Here is a 6,099-nt window from a genome sequence, read left to right on the forward strand (position 1 = left end):
CAGAGTGGGATAGGAAAGGTCAGCAAACACAAACTAGAGAGGCTGCAGTAAATAGTGTCAACACAGGGGAAAAAAATCAGAAAAAGATAAACTAATCGCTTTTTACTTGAATGCACATAATCTGTGAAACAAGATAAATGGATGAATGATACAAATAAAGAATAGCTGACATGTTCTTGTAATCATTATGAAGACATGGCTACAACAAGATCAAAGCTGGGAAGGAAGTATTCAGGAAGATGCAACTTTTTGAAGGGACACAGGCAGGAAAGGATGGTTTGAAAGCTTTGCTGGTACAAGGTAGAATGAGCACAATAGCAAGGAATAACCTTGGATCCGTGGAAATAAGGAATAAAATGATGAAGAAGACACAAGCCGGAGTAGTCTCCAGGCCTGATAACATGGGCTATTTGGTGGATCAGAAAATAACTCAAGAGATAATGAAGGTATCTGACAAATCATAGGTGACTTTGATCTTTGTGTAGATTGGGAAAAGCAAATTGGCAGTGGTGTCCAGTGGGAGAACTCATTGAGTATATTCAGGAGAGTCTGCTAAAACATTACATTGTGAATCCACTCAGACAGCAGGCGAATTTAGATCTGGTTATACATAATAAGGCAGAGTTCAGAAATGACTTCAGAGCGAAAGATCCCTTAGGAAATGATTATGACATGGTGGAATTGAACATTCACACTGAGAGTGAAAAACTTGGTTGGGGACAATAGTTCCCATTTGAATAAGGATGATCACTAAGGAATGAAGTTTGAGTTGGCAGGACTGAAGTGAGAAAGGTTTTAACAGAAAAGACAGTTGATAGACAATTTAACAAAATAGCTCATGGCTCACAACAAACATGTGCAGAATGAGGATGAAGAATTCCAAGAAGGAACTCCAATAACTCCAGAATTCCAACCAATCATGGCTCACCAGGGAAGTTAAGGATCGTAACAAAATAAGAAAAAACATAAAATATGTCAAAAATTTATCGTAAGATAGAGGATGGGAAACATTTTTAAAAAGCATCAAATGATTACCCAAAAAAAAACATAAAGAGGGAAAGATAACATTTGGAGGCAAATGAGCAAGTATTAGCAAAATAGACAGCAAGAGCTTCTTTCAATCTATGCAAAGGAAGATTGAAGCCAAAGTGAACAAAAGCCCCATTAGAGAGTGAGGCTGGGGAATAATAGTTGGGAGCCAGGAAGTGGCAGGAAAGTTGAATAAATACTTTCCATTGTGCTTCTAAAGTGCCAACTAATCAAGGGGCATAAGGGTCAAAAGGGGCAGAGGAAATAAATACAATAACAGTCAGTAGGAATGGTATTAGAGAAATTACTGCAGCTAAAGGCCATTGTACCTGATGGAATGCACCCTACGATATTAAAGGAAGTGCCCACAGAGATAATGGATGCACTGGCCATAATCTTATGACTCTATGACTATGACTGTAAGCATTAGCTTTTGGAAATGTCCAAGGGAATTAGAAAACTGCCAATGGAACACCATTTAAAAGGGGAATGGAACAAAAAAGCCAGTTGGCAAAATGTCTGTCGTTGGGGAAACCTTTGAATCTATCACAAAGGATGTAATAACAGAGTGTTTCAAAATAAATAATACAAATCAAGCAGAGTCAACATGGGTTCATGAAAGGGTAATCATTTCTGACAAACTTACTAGAACTTTTTCAGAAGGTGACAAGCAGGATAGATAAGGGAGAAGCAGTAGATGTAATATAACTGGATATTCAGAAGGCATTTGACAAGGTACCACACATTAGGTTACTTATGACGATAAGAACCCACGGTGTTGGAAATGGTCTGTTAGCTTGGATAGAGGATTGGGTAACGAATAGAAGGTAGAGAGTTGGGATATGGGGCATTTTCAGGATGGAAACCTCTGAGCAGTGCAGTACCACAGGCCCCAGTGCTCTGGCCACAACTCTTTGCAGAATATATCAATGGCTTGTGTGAGCAGTTTTGAACAAACAAAGCCAGGTTTGTGATGACATTATGATAGATGAGAAGGCTAATGGTGAGGAAGGTAGATAGACTCTACAGAGGGATACAGACAAGCTAACGGAGTGGGCAAAAACTTGACAGATGGAATTTAATGTGGGGAAATGTGAGGTTGTGCACTTTAGCAGGAACAACATAGAGCTGTGTATTGTTTATATGGGGAAGGACTACATAAAAGCTGCATGTGGATGTATTTGCAGGTCCTTGTGTATAGGACAGAAACAGCGAGTGCACAAGTTCAGCAGGTAACAGGAAAAACAAATGGAAATTTGGCCTATTTCAAAGATAAATTTAATTAAAAGATGTTGCTGCAACTTAGGCACAGCTCTGGGCACAAAAACTAAACCAAGACACAAATTAGATTACACCAGAATACATTGAACAATTTTGACTCCCTCATTTAAGGAACAATATAGTCGCATTGGCAAGAGTCTAGAAATTATTTATCAGCTTGATTTTCTATGAGGAAGCATCAAGTCAGTTGTCCCTGTACTTATTGGAGAAAGGTTAGAGGCAACCTTATTGAATATATAAGATTCTGAGGGGACTTGACAGGGTAGATTCACTGAGGTTGTTTCCCCTATGCAGGAGAGTGTAGGACTAGCTGGAGTGTAGGACTAGCTGGAAAGGAGTTTAGCAACAAAGATGGTTGAAGAACAATGGCAGATGTTTACAAAAATAGTTCATGATTCATAGCAAAGATTCCAGTAAGAAAGTAACATTTTAGGAAGAGGGTAACCCAACTATGGTTCACCAGAGATATTAAGGTATTAGATTGAACAAAAAAGAATGCACAATATGACAAGGATTAGTGATAAGCAAGAAGATTGGAACCGGTTTAAAAATCAATAAAAGATGACCAAAAAAAAAATAAAGAGTGAGGAAATAAACTTGGTGTCATTGTGATACAGCACAGAACAGAGCATTTGGTCCAACTTGCCCATGCTGACCAAGTTCCCCAAACTAAACACGTCTAACCTGCCTTCATTTTGCCCATATCCCTCTAAACCTTTCCTATTCATGTGCCTATCCAGATGTGAATTACATGTTGTTGCTGTACCTGCATCTACCACTTCCTCTGGTAGTTAATTCCATGTACAACTACCCTCTGTGTGAAAACGTTGCCCCTTTAAAATCTTTCACTTCTCACATTAAAAATATACTCTCTGGTTTTGATCTCCCCCAGCATAAAGAAAGGACCTTTGGTACTTACCTTATCTATGCCCTTCATGATTTTATAAACCTTTGTAAAGTCCCCCATCAGCCCCTTATGCTCTAGTGAAAAAGACTCATCCAAACAGGCTCTCCTTATAACTCAAACCCTCCACTCACAGCAACATCACGGTAAATCGTTTCCGAACCTTCTCCAATTTAATAATATCCTTCCTATAATACCGTGATCAGAACTGTACTAAGATTCCAAATGTAGCCTTACAACCTCAACATAATGTCCCAACACCTGTATTCAATGCCTGAGCAATGAAGGCAAATATGCTATACACTTCATAATCACCCTGTCTACCTGTGAGGTAACATTCAAAGAACTACATACCTGAACCCCTAGACCTCCCTGTTTGTGATGAGGCTGCTCGTTCTGGCAAGGTTATGTCATCCTGGAGTTTTTTTCAGAATGACTGAAAGTAGCCCAAACTCCGAAAAGTCTGAGAGTTTGGATAGATTTTAAGGGCCCATTTGTTTACTGCTAACAGATAGTGTCTCTAAGAGAAGGCTTTCAAGTTTTTAAAGAAAACTTGTATAATGAAAGGGGAGTGGTCACTTCTTGCAGCAGAGTTTTTGATTCAGTTCAGAAGCAGTGTGTGTGTGAAGAAAGACTGCTGGGCAAACTCAGGCTGGACTCTCTCTCTTTCTAACTTCAAGCCTGTCAGCCCTGTCAGCTATTCATTACATCGAATAGCCTGTCGTGTTCGGATAAGATCTGTTATTTCGTTATTCTATTTTCTGTTCTTTGTATTTCATTCCATAATCTTGTGAATAAATTCTGTTTTGTTTAAAAACAAAGTCAACTGACAAGCTAATTCTCTCCCGGAAAATCCACTACACACTTGCTGTAAATCAACAAGCAAATTAGGGTCTGGGCTACCTGCTTAAAATGTTTTGAGGAATCGGTCCATAACACTGTCTGACACCTCTACCCAGGGCCATGCCATAAATTGTGCAAGCCATGCCCTTATTTAGTTCATGCCTCTTTAAAGTCGCAGCAATCTCTGTATCCTACATACAGCTTCCGTTGAAGACAGATGGAGAACAATGGAGAACAATCTCTTCTGTCACAGGGTAATGAATCTATGCAATTCTTTACCACAAAGCATTGTCAAGGCTGGTCATTCAGTATATTCAAGGCTGAGACAGATAGATTTTTAATCAGTAAGGGAATCAATGGTTATGGAGAAAAGGCGGGAAGATGGAGTTAAGATTAGTGTGGTGCTGGAAAAGCACAGCAGGTCAGGCAGCATCCGAGGAGCAGGAGAATTGACGTTTTGGGCAAAAGCCCTTTTTCCTGCTCCTTGCATGCTGCCTGACCCATTGTGCTTTTCCAGCACCACTCTAATCTTGACTCTGATCTCCAGCATCTGCAATCCTCACTTTTGCCAGTAAGATGGAGTTGATAGCTATCAGGCCAACCATGACCTCAATTAATAGTGCAGACTCGATGGGTTGAATGGCCTACTTCTGCCCTATATCTTATGGTCTTATAGTGTCACACTAGAAAAAGTCAGTAAATTTGTCTCTTTGGGACAAATATTATCAGAAGACAGCAGACAAGATGCCAGAAAAAGAATGGATGGATTGCAAGAACGGGTTTCATGAAGCTGTGAGAAAAATCAGACTTGAGATAAGAATAAAACTTGGAAAATGCTGCATCCTATTCCAAACTGTGGACAATAAGTAAGGAGCTAGAGAAGAAAACAGAAGCCTTTAAAATGTGAATGCTCAGGTGTGTGATAAAAATTCCACATCGAGGCCAAAACAGAAATGAGTACAATTAACAGCAAAATTGACATCCTGGAAAGAAAATGTCAGGACTGGGACATGAGATCAGAGCTGATAAGGGAGAGGTAGAGATTGAAAAGAAAAAGTGGAGGGCGGAAAGATAAAAGGTAGCTATTGATGCAGTTGGATGGTGGATGTCACAGAGTGGTGGCAGATGTGAGAGGATGGTACCAGAGAGATAAACATGGTGTGTCATGGCAACAGCAGCAGAACAATCAAACACCTTCCACTGACCTGACTCACAAACTAAACAATTGTGAAACTGAAGAGCTGATAAGAAGGCTGGAGTGACACATACATTATTAGCAATACAGACATTTCAGAAAGAGAAGTAAATCTTCAAAATCCAAAGGTAAATGAAAATGAAGAAGATTTAAATTAAGAGGAAAAAAATAACTTGATTGAAAGCTGCTGACCTTGCCACCCAATTTAATGCAGGCTTAATGAGAGAAAAAAATCACAGGACTAAAATTAACAGAATGCCTGTTAAACCAGGACTGGATATTGGGGAAAGCAGATAAAATCAGCAACAGCTCAGATCAGTGATTGTGAGTCAGCGAGTCCTAAAGCAATTATGCTCATTCCCCTCTCATGTCTTTCTTACAAATGTTGTTTGGGTCAGTTTTTGATTAATGTTTTTCACCCTTTTTAATGTCATAAAAACAGTTGAATGCACTGGATACAGCCAGAAGCTCATGAGTATCCAGAACAAATTGCCCTCAGGGCTGGCACTGCCTTGAAAGCTTTGCCACGCCACCATTTGTATGCCGTGGCTGCAGTGTGGGTCATTTCCCCTAAGAAAAGCATTGCAGAAACACCCACAGAATTCCTTGACCACATTTCCAAAGCCAGCAAATTCAGAAGGGCCAAAGGTAGCAGGCTGAAGGGTCCATCACCAACACCGCTCCCCCAAACCGCGCCCCCAACCCCATCCAACACCGCTCCCCCAACACCGCCCACCCAGCGCCGTCCAACACCATCCCAGCAACCCCACCCAACACTGACTCCCAAGCCGCACCCCCAACCCCATCTAACAAAGCCCATCCAACCCGCTCACCCATTACCGTCCCC

The sequence above is a fragment of the Chiloscyllium punctatum genome, chromosome 6 (assembly GCF_047496795.1).
Source record: "Chiloscyllium punctatum isolate Juve2018m chromosome 6, sChiPun1.3, whole genome shotgun sequence".
In the NCBI taxonomy this organism is placed as follows: domain Eukaryota; kingdom Metazoa; phylum Chordata; class Chondrichthyes; order Orectolobiformes; family Hemiscylliidae; genus Chiloscyllium; species Chiloscyllium punctatum.